The following is a 19,886-nucleotide window of genomic DNA, read 5'->3' on the forward strand; positions in this document are numbered from 1 at the left end:
CTTTGTTGTCTCGCGTTTCTCTCTGCTGCGCACCCACAGGTGTGTTTGTAGATGACCTTACACGCGTACGTTTGAAGTGCACGAAAAGGAGGGGCGTTTGAGAGGCAATGGGAATTATATGGCGCTAATGAACTCCGATTGATTGGGAGCGATTGTTTTATTTAAATTTAAAGATAATTTGATTGTTCAAGGTGACTTTGGTCAGAAGATGAAGGCTTGCTCTGCTAATTGAAGACTTTTCACAATAGGCTTCTTAGTGCAGCGCAGAACCCCAGAGAGAGGCTTCTCAGAATTAAATCTTCTAACAGCGGTCTTCTTTATTTATCCTCTTGTAGGAGGGGGGAAGAAAAACATGTTTACAATCTCCACCACTGCCTGAGCTGTAGATGACAACTCATTCGCTACTTTTTTTTTTTTAATTTTCTTTTTTTTTTCCAACCACAAAACACAACATTTACTTTGGCAGGAAACAATCCCTGATAGTGAATAATTGGTTTAATACAGTGTCATCAAAGGTGGAGCTGTCCTTGTGTTTGTCCAGGCGCAGCTGGCTGCACCTCCTCACTCTCATCTCTCACCGTCCCGCTGCTTCACCAAGTCACCGAAGCAGAGGAGGACGAAATCAAAATAATGATGCTGTGTTAAATCTAACGGCGTCACCAATCTCATCTCGCACTCATATGCATACACACACGCGCGTGGTGCGTGGCCTCTGTCGAGTTCAAAGCTGCAATCTGATGCTGCAGAGATTAAATGCCGGTACACAAATTGCAACAAGAAACAAAGTTTAATCAAAGTGACGTGACTGTAATCGCTCTGCCCTTATTTACCTGCTCGATTAACATGCCCTCGTCTCCATTTATAAAAAATGATGCCAGCGTAGAGCCTGACGGCTGCTTATGTCACCCTGTCCAGCGACCACCTACGACTGATGAAGTATTAAATTATGTGTTGATAATTAAAAAGGCTCACAGTGGCAGTTTTTGTCCTGCAGCGCGAGTGAAAGACGGAGCCGAGGAGACGGTCAGGAATAAATCAGAGTGCTGGAGGTCAGCGCGACCGCAGAACAGTAGCACCTCCGTGATCGATGCTCCTTGTTAAGAATGGCTTAAATGAAGCAGAAAGATGTGTGCTGAAGATAATGACTCTTATTATGGAAGTGTTGAGTGAGCCAAGTGGGGAGATGCACTTTATGTCAATGAGCTCTGAGAATTTTTGAGAAGACCTGCTTAACATTCGACTCCTCGGTGCAGAAAGTACAAGTAGCGATGATGATGATGATGATGAGGGGGAGAGTCACAGGACCTCCCACACGCTCCCTCCCTGAGGTCTGCTAGGATGGCTCCTTAATTAGGCAAGTGACAGTATGTCCAATTCATTTGGCAAAGGTCCTCAGACAATATGACTAATGCTCAAACAACGGTGGGAGTTTTGAAAGTAAACCGCAAGTTTTGTCCCTATGGAAGATTTCGTTTTCAGATGCAGTGTGTGTGTGTGTGTGTGTGTGCATGCAGGGAATGGGTAGTGTGTGTTTGCTTTAGCTAAAACTGATAGTTGCCCTGAATGGCTCAATTTTTTTTTAAAGTGCGTTTGGTCGATCCAAAATGTAAATTTAAGTCAAAGCTGACTATTTAATAACAGTAAAAGTGAGGTTTAGGCTTTTGTAGGAGAACATCTGTGTGTGCACAATTAAGAGTGCAGAATTATGATGCGACTACATGACAAACAATTTCACCACCTGGATTATTTTCATTTGTTGAACTCTTTGCCCCATAAAGATGATCTCCTGCACCCGAAATGATGAGTTCTGATAACTCAGTAGGTATCAATAAAGACCTGGTTTTGCAACCTTTAGAATAGTTTTTGAGTTTTTCTGAGGGCAGGAACCTGTAAGCAGGCCTGAAATATGACACAAACTACTCAGTTCAGAAAAGAGCTTCAAGGGTTACTCCCAGTAGGCTTTCAAGGGGTAAAAAATTAAGGTCTTTGCTGGCTAGTGGATGCGATGGAGCATTGTTATAACCTTCTTGCATCACTGCGTGAATAAAGTGTTTTCTAAAAGCAGGCGGTAGATTTCTGAGTTCATTTTGAGTTCATTTTCAACCTGAAAAGGTCCAACTAGCTCATCTTTAATAACACCAGGACCCCCAACTCCACCTTGCTGGCATCATTAGAAGTATTTCTTGGCCTAGTGTTGACATTTTGACTTATGTGTCTTGTTCAGTAGTGGTCATGTTCTTAAATATGACAGCATTGGAGCTGCAAGCTTTACGCTTGATTCTTCTCAAATCTTCTATCTTCTGCAGTTAATTTGCCCCCCCCCCCCCCCCCCTTTTTTTTAGAGTTTTTTGGTGGTTCTGTGATTACAGCCCAACATCTTAGCAATTTCAAGAATATTGCATTCCATTTTCACTTTTCCACAGTCAGTTAAACATCTTTTTTGGCCCATTTTACCTGGACAACAACAGCAACAACTGCCTAATAATTATGCACTTATTCTTAAATCCAATAAGCTTTCAACTTTATAGAGTGGAGTTGGAAAATATGCATAAAAATGAAAATATGGTCAAAAACACTCATGTGCATAATACTTGTGCACATGGTGTATTTTCTGTGAAGGTTGAGGCTTTGATTTAGGCTGAAAGCTAGTGAGAATCCTTTCCACTGACACAAGCAGAGAAAATATTTGTCTCCTTAAAGTTCCACTAACTTGTCCTTAATTGTGTTTAGCCATCAGCTCTGTCTGCCATCAGTGACTCAGGAATGTCAAGTCATTCCTTTCACGTGGCATCGCTGGCAGCCCTGTGAACACACACGCATGTATGAGTCAGCCTGCGCTTCAGCATCCCAGCTGCATCCCAGCTTGCGCGCACACACACTTTAACGTCAGCATCTGTCATTGCTGGAGAAAAATCTATGTTTTCCTAAAGAGGCTGCAGCGCTTCTATTGAGTTTCCTGTTTTCACTGTGAGATACCAGCGTTGTTCTGGTCTCTGTTTATTGATGCACCGCGAGAGATACCCCTGCTTCTGATTTGGCAGAACAAACATTTGCTGTAATTGATACTGGCAGGAGGAGGAAGTGCTCAATAAGAAAGTATTGTTCTCCCACTGGGATGGATTCAAATGGCTACAGCGAGCGCTCTGTGAGAAGCGTCAGAATAAATTTAAAACATATACTCGCGGACATTTACATGTGACCTGTGTGGGAAGCATTTTTCCATACCACTCAGGTACTGTGTGTCCAAATGAATTAAGCAGAAAGTGCTTGGCTCATCAAATGTATTAATGATGTTTCAGCGATGGATGTGCTTTCTGTCTCCATTAGTCAAAGAAATGTAAAAATTGGTTGGGCATTTTTAAACTTACAACGACGGATGAACACTTAGCAGAATTTATGGTCTCCTCTGTCCTGACAGTCATAATGACTTATGCAAATTGGAGGTTAAGTGCTGAGATGAGGCAGTTCAGCAAAAACATGCACGTACCACCCAGGATGGATGGAAAGGTGGAGGAAAATGCAGATGGAAGGGTAAACTGTGACCGCTTGACATTTGCCCAACAGACGTCTTTATTTGTCGAGCGGGATACGGCGAGCTTGTGTTGCTATGTAGCGCAATTAAACACGTCTGGAGATATCTAAAAATGCACTTGATTAAATTAATTGAAAAATCTAACAGATACCGTGGGTGAAAAGTGCCACCTCATGTTTAGCTTGATCTCACAGTGATATATTTGCTCTGTGACTAAAAGACGATAATAAAGTTTTAAGAGTTTAGACAGCCAGATGGTTGGGATCTGACCCCCACAGCCCTGTCAGATAGACTCAAAACCCCTTCAGCAACACCGCCTCTTATTTAAACTCATTTCAAACTAGATATGGACCACTTTAGCAATTACACGGAGCCTGAAAGGAGTCGAGGTTAGATGTTCTGGGTATGTTATGCTGGGAGGAGGCCCCGGGCCAAACCCAGGAAAAGCTGGAGAGGTTACATCTTTCGGCTGGCTTAGCCCAGAAGAGCTGAAGGGGGTGGCAGGGAGATAGAGGAGGTGAGGGACTGCTTAGACCTCTGCGACCCAGATGGATGAATGGCATTTTTCAGTTGTAGTGGAGACAGTTTAAAAGGGACTCACTGCACCCAGAAGAAGTCTGGTCATAAATCTATAGGAGAAATTCTGTCCCAAAGAGCCAATCAAAAGCTGAGCTGGGAATTACAGGAACCAGTTGTGCTGCTGTACACAGTAGAGCTTCACTACACCTTCAGCTGGAGCCTGGAGCCTATGTATTGTTAGCCTTGGCTTACTGTACCTGTAGCATAAATTTACATGACATTTGTTCACTGCTCTTAGTTAATAAAGCTCAGTGTTAACTTTGCACACATCTAGCAGAAGGATAACTTTCTGTAAATGTAAATGTCCAAAGTGAAGGCAAACTTTTTAAGCACTTCTTCTGGGACCACTGACTAGCTCTCTCCCCATTAATTTAGGTAAGTGTTTTTTAAACATTTATCCTAGCATTACAATAGAAAGCATGAAAGCTGGGCGTCCTGGTCTGTAAAGTAAAGCAGACAGGGAAGATTCTTAAACCTGCGTTCTTTGTATAGACCACCCAGAGAGGAGACAGCTGTGGCTTCAAAGAACCTGGAAATGTAGCTGAAGCCCTGAAGTCATGTCCCTGGTCAAAACTGATCATGGCACAACTGCAAAAAAAATGAATCATACGATGCTGTCAGTGTTTCCATGTAGAATGCAATTCTAACAAAGTGAGAAGTATAGATGAGATTATTGCAGCGAGGCAATTAGTTTCACGTGTCTCACGTGTCAGCAGCTAATCTGATTAGCATGTGGCTGTTAACACTTTTTTACATTTTTTTCTATAAATTACATTTTGACTAATTGGTTGCATGGTAAACTGAACATGTCTGACTATAACAACCACCAGCTCTCTGTCCTTGAGATAAACTTTTTGTGTTGAAGTCAGTTAGCCCAGTAGGAACTAAAGAGACAGCTGTGGCTCTGTCTCTGTAAACACTGATTAGTTTATAATCTCAGTCACTGATTTCGGGTCATTCAAAATAAAATAATAAGACAATTTTCTAAATTTGGGGGATTCTATGTGTCACAAAGAGAGAGGCTTATCTGGTGAATGCTCATTAGATATTGCTCAACGAGCAAGAGGGACTAGAGGGACTTCACAAAAGAAAAGATGATGTCAAGATAGCTACATCCATCTTTCATTGAGATTTGCAGACCCGCTAACTATGATCACGTTAACTTCCAGGCCATTTTGGATGCGTCATGATGGCGATGTCGGATCAAGTGAATACGGCCCCAGTTACACAGCAGCAGCCACTGGTCAGAAGGGGAAAATGATCTATTCCCTGACTGGGTGCAAGTGTTTGCTGGAGGTTGATTGCAGTCACTGGGTAAATGATTGCTGAAGTCCCAGTCACACACATACTACAGACCAGTCAGCGACCCTCATTTTTCTCTAGCAACCCACCTGTTTCTTGTATATTTCCCAGCTGGTTGACAAAACCTGGCAGATTGCTGTGGTTGTCATTTGAATAGAAGTGACAGAAGTGGCTATGAATATTATCTTGCTACTCTCAGAGCTGTAGGGAAACTGTCAAAAGTGCAACAGGTGTGAGTTTTACTTCAAAGTAAAAGTTACACCTGTTGAAACATGTTGGCTGCCGCACAGAGGCACAACTTTTACTTTGAAGGTGAACCTTCTGCACTTTTGCTGCTGCTCGGCTAGTAGTTAGCAAGTACTTGCAGATAAAAAGAACAGGTAACACTGGCAATCTGCTTGCAACCAAAGCAGTCACTAGGAGGTTTTTGGTGCAACATCTTCTTTGTAGACAGTTTTCCCCGACGAAAGCCAACAACCTCCACTGCCAACTAATTGGAGAATATACATTTTTCCAAAGCAAGCAGTGATTGTATTACATCCAACATGGCAGATAAATCTTGAACAACATGCATACCTATACTCTCTAAGTTGTGAGACTTGTATCGAGCTTCAGGGATAATTGTTAGCTTACTATTTGTACCAATCGATCGCTACTTTTGCCATTAAAACCTCTGATAGCTATCCACTGTTTAGTTAGCGTGCTCAGTAGTTTATCCACAACTGTTAATCCATACTATTAGCTAATAATTTCAGCGGCTGCCCTAGTTTTAGCTAACAATAACTACTTATTTGGAATTTTAGCTAGCTACATTAACTGTCTTATAGGATAAAAAGGTAAATAATTAATTTACTTATGCATACTTTTCACTTTTTTGGCTCTTGCATGTTTTGCTTTCACCATTTTTGTCATTATTTCCTATCCATTTTATTCTTTAACCACTTTTGATGCTCCTTCCCCCTCAAACCTGTTCATGTCCTCTCAGCTCTCAAACAGGAAATTGTAATGTACTGCTGTTTTCAGACTAGTTTAGCTAACGTGTCCACTCTGAATTCAAAACGCTGTCATATCAGTTTTTGTGTGCAGTTTTTAAAAGCTTCTCTGCTGTGACAATGTTTTTATCCAAAGCCTTCGCCTTGTACTTTTGCTATTCTACTGTGGCACTGGCAACTGTCCTAATATCACCCAATGCCTGATAAGCAGGCATGAGCTGTCTGGTGAGTGGGGCTCATCAGTGGCAGATTAATGCCCAGCTGTACTCCCCGCACCATGCTGTGAAAGGGATGAACAAAGTGAGGCTGAAAGTAGAATGACACAGTTAAGAGGGAAAGACAAACCGTAAAAGCCTGGAAATTGGGCTAAAATATAGAAAGAGAGCGGAGACCGAGAGAGGCATTCAAAATCAATTTTCCTCTGAGAGGATAAGGATGGGCAGATAAAGATGGTGAAGATAAAATGGACAACAGGTAGAAGTGCGACGGGAAAATGTTAGAGGTGCCTGACCCTGAATCTATTAGTGTGCTTTCTGTGCAGTGGGAGGGGAAGCAGGTTGAGTTACAACAACACCTGAACCTTTTTTTGGGTTTGACTCCTGTAGAGATGGGCACAGAGTCATCCCACAGCACAAACACACACGCACACTTTAGCACATTAATAAATAATACACCACAAACTGGCTGTCCTCGTATCCAGGGTCCAAGAGCCACGTAAAAAGTTTATACCTTCATCAAAACTCATAATGTGGAAAAGAAGTGAAATATAACCCCCGAGGCAAAAGAAAGCATTAAGGATGCGTTTAAAAACGGGCAACTACTTGTGTGATTAATCATCGTCCCACAAAGTGACAGCCTGTGTGCATGTAATGGGACGTCTGGGATTTTGCTGCGTAATTACGGTTTTATTGAAAAATCTGTACATACGGAAGAGCAATTACGAAGGTTACAACATAAACTGTTTGTAGTGCAGTTTATCAGTGTTCAAGGCAAATCATGCATCAGTGCAGGAATTATGTTTTCTGCCCATTTGAGAGATTGGGCATTAAATGGATTTGATATGCGGAGATATACACACGTATTAAAAATGGAGATTAAAAACAGGGTAAACAAACTACTGGAAGGAAAAAGTAATTTTCAAAAACAGACTTTAAGTGCATTTAAAGGATAAAATTTTTTAACCATATGGCTAGTAAGGCAAGCTCCATTATTTTACCTTTCTTTTTTAATAAAACAGCATGTAGTATTTTAGCAAAGAAACTTCTGGTGATACAAGCGTTCATTCTTCAAGCTTTAGGCTAATATAGAGGTATAAAAGTATGTTTGTTTGTTTGTTTGTTTTTTAAATGGTTCTGCGGGAGGTTTCTTCCTATTAAAAGGGAGTTTTTTTCTTCCCAAAGTCTCCAAATGCATTCTCATAGGGCATTGTTTGATTGTTGAGATGACTGTTGTTGTGATTTGGCACTATATAGATTAAATGGAATGGAAGTAAACACACTTAAATAACCACTTGTGGCCTTTGAACATAGTATTGGACACTTTTACCTCTGTTTGGGTCTCCACCAACCCTGGGGATAAATTACCAAATTCTTAGCTGCTAAATGTTCCACTGTGCTCAACACTAAGCTGCTGAATTTGTCTGATATTTGGAGCTTTTCACTGTGGGCAGAGCTTAACAGGGGCAGTGAGAGTAATTCGAAACAGTAAATCCAGGGTTGTAAAACACAAGGATAGAATGAATATACTTAACATAAATGCACTGCTCTAAAAGAAGAAGGGAACACTTGACCATTATTGTATAACACAAAGTCAGTTAAACCTCAGGGATATCAGTCCAGCTAGGAAACAGAAACCTTTGTTTTTGTTTTCACCTGCTTTGGTTCAAATGAAAGTATCAACAGGTGCACTGGAGAGGCAACAAGACAGCCCAGGAAAAGGAAATGGTTATGTAGGTGGTAACCACAGGCCATCGCTATTTCTCTTTATATCTCCCGGCTGATTTTTCTGCTACTTTTGTTCCCGTCACCGCTGATACCGTGAGACAGCACCTGCACATTCAGGTTGCACAGGTAGTCCAGCTCCTTCAGGATGGCACATCCATAGGTGCCGTCACGAGAAGGTTTGCTGTGTCTCCCGGCACAGTTTCAACAGTGAGGAGGAGATACCGGGAGACAGGCTGTTATGTGAGGAGAGCTGGACAGGGCCACGGGAGGGCATCAACCCAGCAGCAGGACCAGTATCTGCTCCTTTGTACGAGGAAGAACAGGATGAGCACTGCCAGACCACTACAGAGTGACCTCCAGCGAATGAAAGTGCATGTGTTTGCTGCAAATTAAAGTGACAACAGGTGCACCGGTGACAAGACAACCCAGAAAAATATGTGCATGTTTTTTTTCACCAGACTGTCAGAAACAGACTACGTGAGGATGGCAACAAGGACGTTTAATGAGACTTCTTCTCACAGACCAGTGCTGTGCAGCTTGATTGGCTTTTTCCAAAGAACACCAGCACTGGCAGGTCCTCCGACAGGGCAACCTTTCACTGTGCTATACTGTGACAATCAGGTGATCCTCCACTGTGCTGCTCCTTTTCGTTGTGCATGTACAATGATAATAAAGGGCTGTTCTATTCTATTACACAAGACTGTTGTTAGTATCTGTTTTAAAGTGTTTGAGTTTTTACCCTGTGCTGACCTCAAGGTCAAAGTTAGAGTTCAAGTTTTCTGAAAATCTTGAGAATGTGATAACTTGCTTAATGTAATACCATAGGTGTGTCTACTTGGAGGCTCAGGGGGTAGCTGACAGTTGTTGTTAATATTTTATTCTTAAAATACAACCTCTTGTGTTTCTATTGATTTCAATGCCTGTATTTGTAATTTCTCTACATGTTGGCAACTCTTTACTTCTCCTGTGTTGTTTGTGAGTCCATCTTTTTGCTTTCTTGTATGCATTACTAATGTTTTCCCCCATGTTCCTTGACTTTCTTCAGCTGTCTGATTAAGCACTACCTTTGCTGAAACTGTGTCCTTGGATTTTGTGTTTACTTAGACTCATGTATGTTTTATTCAGCTTCTTGTTAAAGTGTACTTAATTTTTTTTCTTAACTGCCTCTGTCTTCTTTAGTTTGAAAGTTTCGAAATAACTCATTCCTTACTGAAATACTGATAGAAAACCATTATGTCAGTGCAGCTTTAATATAATCTTAACCCACCAAAATAGATAGGCTTCTTTAAATAATTAAAGCACAATGAAAGCTTCTTTGTTTGTTTTCTTTTGAGTTATTTTTTATTAACTTTTCCTTTCTCCGCCCTGTCTGTCGCCTCCCCATCTGCCTCCTTCATTGTGAATTTGTTATTTTAGTCATTTTGTAATGCAAGAAACAGTTTTTGGTGCAGTTTAAATGTAATCTTAATCTAATCTACTGGTTATCAGAAGGAGTTTAAGCACACAAAATATATAAAAGCGCACTAAATGTGCAGATGATGAAACTTAAACTGTTCATGCGAGCTTCTTATTGAAGCACTACTGGAGAAACTTTCATACAGACATATTACAGAATGCATTATATCGAAGGGCTACAAACAATTGAGCTGAGACAGACATTCAGCGAAGGGTCGAAGTTCTCCCAAAAACCATTAAACTGGAGTTTGATCCAGAGCCAGTGATTAAAAACAGCTTAAACGCGACACTTTTCTTTGGGAGCTGTGATGGTACCACAATGCACTGCCGCGGCTGTTGCTAAGTAACTGCTACAGCAACTGATCTTTTCATTTTTGCACTAATAATAGAGAAGGCTTTATTTCTGGCAGTCAACACATCTTCCTTTTAAAGTAGTGGCAACGACACAACTCTCACATCGTTTCGATGACAGTAACGATGAAGGAGGACAGGAAGGGCCTTCCCCGCAAGCACTCCACATTAAGTTACGCTTGTAGCTCCGGAGTAAAGTTTTCATTACAGCAGATAAATAAAACAGATGAACTATAGGACAATACAGAAGACACGCTCATCCAGTTGCGGTGATGATCTAACGGTTTGATCGCGTCCTTTTGCCAGCTTGCGAAAAGCTTTGATTCCTTTTTATGTGATGCGGTGAAAAACATTTGAACATAATTCATTTTCACTACATATTCAGCAATGTTTAATTGTTAAAAACAGCTGCTCCAAAATGTAACAGTCTGAAGTATGGAAAACGCACCACAAAATCAGAGCTAATAAATCTATTAACACCGCTCTGTTTGTGCCATTCAAACACTGGTATTAATGATGAAGCTGTTGATCAGAAAAAAAGCAAACAAACTAGTACAAATGCAGTTTTAACCGATGTAGCTACAAACTTTAGACCAATCAGAGATAAAACATACCTCTTTGCCATCTTTGGCCATCATTTTTCTGCTACTTTATTGACCATGTTCTTCTTTTTAGCTCCCCCCCCACACACACTTTCTTTTCTTGTTTTTGATGGTGCCCCAGTAAGCCGTGAGCTGCAATCCGCAATACCAGGAATCCGAAATAAAAGCAGCTAAAAGGAGTCGGAGCATAATTTGTATTTCTGTGAAATGGAAAACGTCTTCCAAGGCTCCCCCTCTAAAAAAGGGGGGAGAAATCTTTATAACTAGAAAAAGACTTCATATTTAGCTCCGTGGATTCTGTTTTTTATATTTCATTTGTGTCTTCTTCGGGGAAATGAGGTTATCAGTAACTGTCGACAGGCGACAGATTAATGTGTTTGATCTGCAGCCACATGTAATCACTCTTTGTCTGCACTAGAATGGGTCTGGATTAAGCCTATTGTGTTTCACAGAGGTGATCAATAATGATACTGCCGAGATAGTTTTCACAAAAAGAATTTAACAGTTTGTTGCGCTCTTTTCAAATGAAGCAGTTTTTCCCCTTAATGATTTGAATGTTGAGTTTTAGTGAGAAACAAAGGATTTTTTTATGTGGAGGTGGTGGTTTGGTAAAAACATTCAATTAACGCAAGAACGTCGTGATGATAAAGTATTGATCCGATTAACTCGCACAAGCTTTGAACTGCTAATAAAGTTGCTTACATGGTCCAGATAATTAGACGAGTGTTGCACAGCAGATGTTTTGGCATTTCATAGCTACAAAATGTCTATTAGTTAGAATGGCTCCATTTAGATGAGCCAGCTCCTGGTATGGGGCATGCTGGCTTGCTGTTAGTACTGGAACACTTAATAGAACTGAACTGAATTTGTTTCACCTGCACTTTTCTTCTCATGTCAAGACAAAATGTGTGCCCTGAAAAAGGTTTGGTGCATGCTCACAGAGATCTTGGCTCATTTGCCCTCTGCTGAGGTTAAAGCTCCAAGGCAACTTTTGTCTTTCTTTTTTGTTGTTGTTTTTTTGTATGAGCTTTTCCACAGCACACACACACAAAAGCAACAGAGTCCTTACTGTTGTTATTCTTGTTTAATTCAACGCCTTCTTGTTGAAATGAAGTTTCTAACCGGCTAAATTGCTTTCCCAGTTATTATTAAATGCAATTAAATTGTTGGCTTGATTATACCTTAATGTAATTTTTTTCTCATAGTGTCATAATAACAACAAATGTCCACAATCTTTCTTTAACCTTAACCGAGTGCTGTGAATAACGCTAGAAACTGTACTCCATTATCACTGAACATCTCAGAGACGCATCCAACATTAATGACTGAAATCCATCGTTATGTTTAAAGAAATTGTATGTTTGCAGTTAGATTTGCTGTGGTGTAAAAACAGATCCAAATTGCAGTGGCTGTTTTTGGACACAGAGAGAACATTATTGTCAGATCAACTATTTGGACTTGTACCCTGCGTCACATGACCAACCCGTGGCTTCAAGCCAGTTGTTGCCCCAGAAAAGTCAAGTGCAGTGTCCAACACAGGATATGAGTCAGTTTGGTCCATAAACTGGAAATGTAAAATTAAGGGCAAGTTAAGATTGTACAAAAGTGGATTTTCCCTAAAATGTGTCTATTTTACTTGTCGTAGGTCATTAATGTGGTAATGTAGTATGTTTTTGTGCAAACTTGTAATGATGACGTAAATACTGATATGCAAAATGTGGTTTCTTTAATATCAATGAAGGACAAAGTCTTGAATATGTGTGTGTGTGTGTGTGTGTGTGTGTGTGTGTGTTTTCTCTGCTAGTCTTTGAATTCAAGAATCAGTGGATCTACCATGTGGCCGTTGTTTAGGTCAAGTGCAAATAAAAGCTTGTAAAGAAAACTTAAGTGCAGAAATAGAGAAAGAAAAATTATTTTATTCCTTTGGAGAACAATCAGCCTTTCAAATAATATCCACCAGTCCTTATTATGTTCCTTAGTTGTAGATATTTTGTAGATATTTTTTACAAGTTGTTGATTAATTTCCTTGCCAAAAAGAAAGAATAATGTTGCAGTGACAGTCTCAAGTCCAAATACTGCTTTCTTTTCAGTTTTAGGTCATCTGGCTGAAGGGCCAGTGAGCTCATGCCATGGTGAGGTGTCAGCTGTCTCCCCTTCCTGTAGTAATGGTCAGATTTTAGTGATACTTGCACACACCAATCACCTATGGGTCTTGCTCTAAGGCCACATTTGTTGTTTTACTGGCAATAAACTTAGATGAGTTATGTCAATAGCAAAGTGTGTTTTTAAGATTATTGAGCCTGTGTTACAAGATCAACACGTCTACAAGATGATTCTTTTGAATTCTTGGATGAGTAAAAAGGCTGGGGTCGATTTTCATATTAAAAATAGGCTATTATTGTGTTCAAGATTAATCATTCATCAGCAAATTAGTACAGACAACTGTATTTACTTGTATACCTGAAATAACTAAGTAATTACCTGAAATAACTAAGTAATTTTCCTCCTTAGCCATGGGATTTGGTCCATGGACTCTAGAGTTGATCTCTTTATCTCTTTGCCCAATTATGTGCATTTATCACTGAGCAAATGCTGGTCTGGGACACGAAAGGTGGATAGGAATGTGGAAGTCCTGGGTGTAGGTTTCACTGCTTAAAACTATTTTCCTTTTTCTTGAAAAGTATGAAGTTGACCAAGTTGTACCAAAAACCTGTACTTTTAACTTATTTGTATAAAAGCGTAATGTTACGTTTCATTACATGGCTACTTTACATCTCTAAGAAACACTTCTTCGCTTCTCCTCCTACAAGAAGTCAAAAAGTCTGCTGTAAAAAGAATCATAGAGGTATAGGTTGTTCTGGCATAGCACAACAAGCAGCATAGTGATGATACATTTGGGTCAAACTTGAATGCATCCATGTGAGAGTTGCAATATCCACCCTATCAAAATGACTGATTTCACAAGTCAGTATGGCCGGAAGCGACTACTTCTTAGCAGCAACAATGTCTCTGCACAAACAGATCACTTGCTGTGGCTTTGCTCTCAGCCCACTTGTTTCTGTTGGGTTCTTGCACTTGCAACATGGTATCATCACACATTGCTGCTTTGGTTTATTGCAGTTATTACTTGTTCTGTCCAATCCACTGGTTTTAATTCATGGTCGCTCACCCAGAGCGCTGCTGATTTTCCCGTTCTGCCAGCTAGTTAATTGCAGTTAATTACAATCACCTGGGTTTGCAGGTGTAACTCGGTCCCTAATCGGATAGCCTGAATAATGTGGGCTGTGAGGACTGGGAAGCCAAGGTCAATGCTCCAGTTTGTCTTCGCTGTGGAGTATTTCATCAAAACTAATAAATTGAAAAGGCTGGTCTTCCTACCGTCCTTAAAAAATGTAATCGCAATAATGAAAAGTCATCTGCTCTATGAGTCTGCAATATATTTCCCTCGAGAGCTAAGCCACATGCTTATGTATGCATGTTTGCATGCTATGAGCTCTCTCTCTTTCTCACACACACACACACACACACACACACACACACACACACACACACACACACACACACACACACACACACACACACACACAAAACCTTCAGACAACTGCTGAAGCCTAAATTTTGCTGTTTATCTGCAGACCGGTGTTGGTTCTGTGATAAATCACCCTCTTTGACAGATATCTCTCGCTTGCATGCAAGCACATGAACCTTGTTCTAAGAAAGGGGCGAGTGAATTAGATGTTTGAGGGCCGGCAATATTTCCTGCAAACCTCAGAGGATGCTGGACAGGAAAGCTGGAGTCAAAAAGCTGAATATGACACCAGTTGTGCAGTGAATTGTCGTGAAAAGGATGCAGTTAGATAGTAAAAGCATAATATCTGCCCACAATGAAATCTCAAAAGGTCAAAAAAAAAGAAAAGAAAAGCTGCCTAAATTTTATGTTTTATTATTCAGACTGAATACCAGAGTTCTAGAGATGGCACAGCATCACTATGCATACTTTGCAAAGCAGTTTGGGAGATCTGCGAAACCTACCACCTTCAAGTCATCGTATAAAAATGTAAAGCGCTTCTTTTAAAACAATACGTTGTGAAGACAATCCTTATCAAGGCCTTGACTCTCTCTTTGTTTCCGATTTAATTGGAGTGAACATCGAGCCTGTCCTCCTCAGTGCTGACAGAGGGTCCCTCAGGTTGTCGTTTTGTCCCAGTGGGATCATATAATGCAATTGTTGTTGCGTCTAACAGTGCAAACTCTGAGGAGAGAGGAGGCTTGTACTTTGTTGCATGCAGTGCAAGAGAAAAGTCAGTTTTCTTTTTCTTGGTTTTGCTGATATTTCTAGCACTCCGAACTGCGACAGTTTAGGGGCCCTCTGTGCACAGCTAAATAATCTATGATCCTCATATGGAGCCCAGATTTTGGCATCGTCTTTCCCTGCTTCACCTGCTTCTTTAAGCAGCAGAATCGTGTAAAAAGTTGCAGGCGCTCATCAATCACTTTAAGATCTATCTGTCAAAGCAAACTTTTGAAGATACTTGTTATAAAGGTATGTTAGTGGCAAGGCGGCAAGGAAAATTGCTCCACCTGACTCTGCGTGCCATGAACCAGCAGTATGTCTCATTTCTTGATGTGACTTGCTGCGCACCTGGAGGTTTGATCTGCTTTCCTGCTGCTGACAAACACCCCCCACGTCTCATCCATGTTTATCATGAGAGATTTTCTTAGTTTCTACTAGCAGGGATGGAACACAGTTAAATAGCAACATGGAAATATAAAAAAAAGTGAAGCATACATTAAAGAGAGTGGGTATATGGGATATTTTTGCACTGACTTACCAGTTAAGTTACAGCCTAACAGGATAAGTGAAGAAGTGAAGCATCAGGAGAAGTTGGGTAAAATACTACGCAGATTTTCCGGCTTGCCGTGTAGCACCGAGGGGCAGTTCTGTGGTATTAGTAGTTACCTTGGGGTCCGACCTGGCCTGAACTGATAGACCAAATCTCATCCTGTGTGAGTTGCTCTCGTATCATATAGCATGCAGATCAGAGGCAGCAAATTATGTACTCCTTTGAGCAATGAAGAAGATGAGATGGGAGGGCAGATACGCAGTGATAGTCAAATAAAATACCTTTCACTCAAACACCTGAACCTTGGAACACCCCGGTGGCCTATTTAGTGATCTAATTTAAATTTCAGCCGGGCTTTGGTCATGGAGGGGGCAACGCAGCTGAACTTATAAATATCTATCTCCTGCCTCCGAACAAACAAAACGGGTGAAAGCTGACCTGTGGGTTTTAATGAAGAATCAATGATTTAAGACCCACTATAAAGGCAATGAAATAATTCAGAGATTTTTATGCTTGCAATTAGTGCATAATGATCCTCTGTGCCCTGTTGCATAATGCAGAATAATACTTTGGCAATATTCCAGTACACGCACAAATATTATATCTGTGCCAGAAGAAGACTTTAAGGGTCGATCGCATATATGATGCTGGCTGTTCCCATAAACATGGCAAACGTATCAAACACACAAAAGCACAGAAAAAACAGGAGAAAAAATGGCTTTCTTCTGTTCCGTTATTTGAAGTTATGGATGTTATTTGACTGGAGGCATAACTCACAGACACACGAGACGCGCCATTACTCCAATGAGTGTCCTTTATTATTTTTCACCCCCCCCCCCCACAACAACCCAGCAGAAACGTTCCTACCGCTTAACATTTACCTAATACTACTCCCCCCCTACTAAATAGGATGTGATGCTGGGATATAACCAAGAAAACAGATTAGACCCGCACGCTTTAAAGTATACTATTTCCTTGTGCTTCATCTGGTAACAGCTTGTTTACTGAACTCATTTGGTTTCAAACCCAGACTACTCATAATGTCCAAAAATAAACTATCAAAGTATACAACTCTGAACACTAAGCATAAGTGCACATTTCTGAACTATCTGATGCAGCTACAAACAACATGTTTAAACAGTGCAACCATTTACTTTATTGCTCATTGTCTCTATGAGGGATGGGGTAGACTACCCAACCCTCTACCTGAGTGTGGGGATTATTCTGCCCCATTGCTCACTCAGTTCCTAGCCCTATGAGCAAACATAGTCTTTCAGATATGCTGGAGGCCTCCTAGGCTTGGGTGGGATTTGGCTCCCAGCTTCAGGAGTCTGCTGGCTGGCCTCCTGTGAGATAGTGTCTGGAACCGACACACTCTGTGCAGCTGGAACAGAGTTCTCAGGTGAAGCCTCTGGTGGATCGCCAGAAATCTCCGGTGCCCCAGGTGTCCATGTAAGATGGTAACGGTTTCTTCTCAGCGTGCCCTTTGCTGTCTCGATGATGTAGGACCTCGGTGAGCCTGCCATGGACACGACCAGAGATGGGCAATTTGTTTAACATTTAAACGTTTAACATTTATACTTGTAACGCGTTACTTGTAACGCGTTACTGTAATCTGATTACTTTTTCCAAGTAACGAGTAAAGTAAGGGATTACTATTGCAAAAACGGTAATTAGATTACCGTTACTTTCCCGTAGTAACGCTGCGTTACTGCGTTACTAAAACCGTGATTTTTTGCAAGAATGTCTCACGACAGTGACGTAAGCGAGTGCGCCGTTAGTGACAACAGCTGTGTGCAGATCAACAATGGATCACATATCGATTGTGGGAGAGAGTATGAGCGTGCAGCGTTTAAAGCGTGGAAGTACTGACCTTACTTTGAGTTTGATTCCATAAAAAGTGCCAAAAACATTAGTGTCCGTTGTGCGTGGGAAGAAAACTTCTTTTTAAAGCGAAAAAAAACCCCTAAACTTCCAAGCAAGCACCGAGTGCGCTACCACGTAATGGGAAACTCACAGAGAAACTCGCGGATTCTTCCACTGACCGCTGCGGCACACCTGCACCAGGTTAAACCTCCGCCTACCCTACTCCTGCTTTACAGGTGAAAATAGAGCAACAGGACCGCTAGTCTTTGATGTTATTTATTTTCTGCTGTGTTTTACTTGCATCTATTTGAAAGAGTGAGTGTAAACACACAAAAAAAATATTTTATGTGCTGGAATGTGCAGAAAATAGGTTTAAATGTTAAACAAATTTCTTCCAGTCAGAGAATGTTGCATATAATTAAATTTTTGCTTGATGCATAAAGTTAAAAGATTAAAACTAATAAAACAAGTTAAAAAAAAGAGACGTTTCCATTTGATTACATTTTGTATGATGGATTATGCAGAAAAAGTAGAATTGGGCTGAAAGATCTATCGCTTTATCACTAATTCAGGTTGTAAATCGTGTTTTTAAAATGTAACTAAGTAACTAAGTAATTAATTACTTTTGAAAATAAGTAATCAGTAAAGTAACGGGATTACTTTTTTGGGGAAGTAATCAGTAATTAGTTACTGATTACTTTTTTCAAGTAACTTGACCAACACTGGACACGACTGTCTCTCTAGTATCCATGTCTGAGACCCACACTTTGTCTCCAGGATTGAGCTGTAGCATATCATGTGCTCTGTGTCTGCGGTTGTAGTTTTGTCTTTGTTTTTGTTTGTACGATTGTTCTATAGCTTTGAGCTTGTCTGTGTCCGTACCTCTTGGATTTAGCTGTGATGGGATGACAGGAATAGTTGTCCTTATCCTCCTACCCATGAGAAGCTCAGTCGGGCTGTAGCCATTTTCCAATGGAGTGGCCCGGTATGCCATAAGGGCGAGATAGGGATCGCCAGACTTTTTAAGAAGACTTTTGATGGTCCTGACTGCCCTCTCGGCCTCCCCGTTGCTCTGAGGGAAGTGGGGACTGGATGTCTCATGGCTAAAACCCCATTCTTGTCCAAATCTTTTGAAGGAATCAGACGAAAACTGAGGTCCATTATCAGAGCAAACCTGCTCTGGTATGCCATGACGTGCAAAGATTGATTTACAGTGCTCAATCACTGCCTCTGATATTGTAGATGTCAGTTTGGCAACTTCGAAGAATCTGGAAAAGTAATCCACAATGGCCAGGTACTGTTTATTCTCTATCTGGAACAGATCAGTAGGTAGCATGGTTTCTTTGTGGTTAGTCCGCTCACGGCAGCAAGTGTCACAGGTCTCAATCACTTTTATCAGCTCACTGCTCAGGCCTGGCCACCAAACAGATTGTTTAGCTCTCTCTCTACATTTTGTTATTCCTAGGTGTCCCTCATGTAGTTTAGACAGAATGTCTGCTCTGAGTGATGTGGGAATCACTATTCTGCTCCCATACAGAAGAAAACCATTGTGGACTGTGAGGTCACCTGAAAATGGCAGATAAGGCTTATCTGGCCATCCGTCCACACAGAACTTCTTCAGTTGGCTTAGAATGCTGTCATTGTCCTGATGTGTCTGGATTTCTCTGAGTCGTGGCTCTGTGGCTGGCAGACTTGCTACGACGGACTCCAATTACAAGTTGATTTCTTCCTCCGGCAAACCCTCAGTTGTGTAACATACGGGAGCTCTGGACAGTACATCTGGTGTTGCAATGTCTCTACCAGGAACATGAGATATGGTATAAGAGAACCTCATCAATCGCATGCGTAGACGTTGTATACGAGGTGGAAGCTCATCCAGGCCCTTGGAGCCAAGCAACAAGACCAGAGGTTTGTGGTCTGTTTCAATGTGGAATGTTTTCCCAATTAGGAAACTGCAAACCTCTCACAGGCCCAGGTTGAAGCGAGGGCCTCTTTCTCAATTTGAGCATATCGCTGCTCTGTAGCGCTGAGAGCTCTTGAAGCGTATGCAACTGGTTTCCACCCTAAATTTCAGCATTTGGATCATACAGAGCAAGCCCTGGGGGTGTTGTCAGTTCTTTTTTGACTCTGTCGAAAGCCTGCTGCTGCAGTGGCCCCCATGACCATAGGTTGGACTTCTTCAGCAGATCTCTTAGGGGGTGCGTTTTTTCCGCCAGGTGAGGAGCAAACTTTCCTAGGTGATTCACCATGCCCAGGAAGCGTCTCACCTCACTTATGTTGAACTCACGGCATGCACCTTGTCAGGATCTGCGCTAACCCCCGATGCCTCAATGACCTGCCCCTGGAACTTTATCCTGTTCTTGGAGAACTCACACTTGTTGTTCAATGTTACTCCAGCCTCCTGCAGTCGAACCAGTGCT

This window comes from Simochromis diagramma, unplaced genomic scaffold (genome assembly GCF_900408965.1).
Source record: "Simochromis diagramma unplaced genomic scaffold, fSimDia1.1 OVJJ01000602.1, whole genome shotgun sequence".
NCBI classification, from domain to species: Eukaryota; Metazoa; Chordata; class Actinopteri; order Cichliformes; family Cichlidae; genus Simochromis; species Simochromis diagramma.